Source organism: Penaeus monodon, chromosome 15 (assembly GCF_015228065.2).
Source record: "Penaeus monodon isolate SGIC_2016 chromosome 15, NSTDA_Pmon_1, whole genome shotgun sequence".
NCBI lineage: Eukaryota > Metazoa > Arthropoda > Malacostraca > Decapoda > Penaeidae > Penaeus > Penaeus monodon.
In genome coordinates, this window is record NC_051400.1 from 31,438,247 (window position 1) to 31,438,463 (window position 217).

The window sequence follows — 217 nt, forward strand, 5'->3', positions numbered from 1 at the left end:
ACTATATAAGTCAATAACAATAAAAATAAATAAATAAAAACTAATCCAAAATCATGCAATTAATATTGTCAATTAGTTGTCAGAGAATGAGAAACTGTTAGAAAAAGGCTTTACTGCATTAGTCCTCTGGTTTATTGGAAATCACTGAACAATACATCAACTGAGAGACATCTATATGAGCACGAGAGAGCAAGAGCGACAACAATAGAAAGAATGA

General features: G+C 30.4%; 1 protein-coding gene across 1 annotated transcript in view; it reads right to left on the reverse strand.

Moving 5' to 3' along the window:
* LOC119581941 (synaptobrevin-like) overlaps window positions 1-217 on the reverse strand; it is a 23,470-nt gene that overhangs the window by 8,515 nt on the left and 14,738 nt on the right.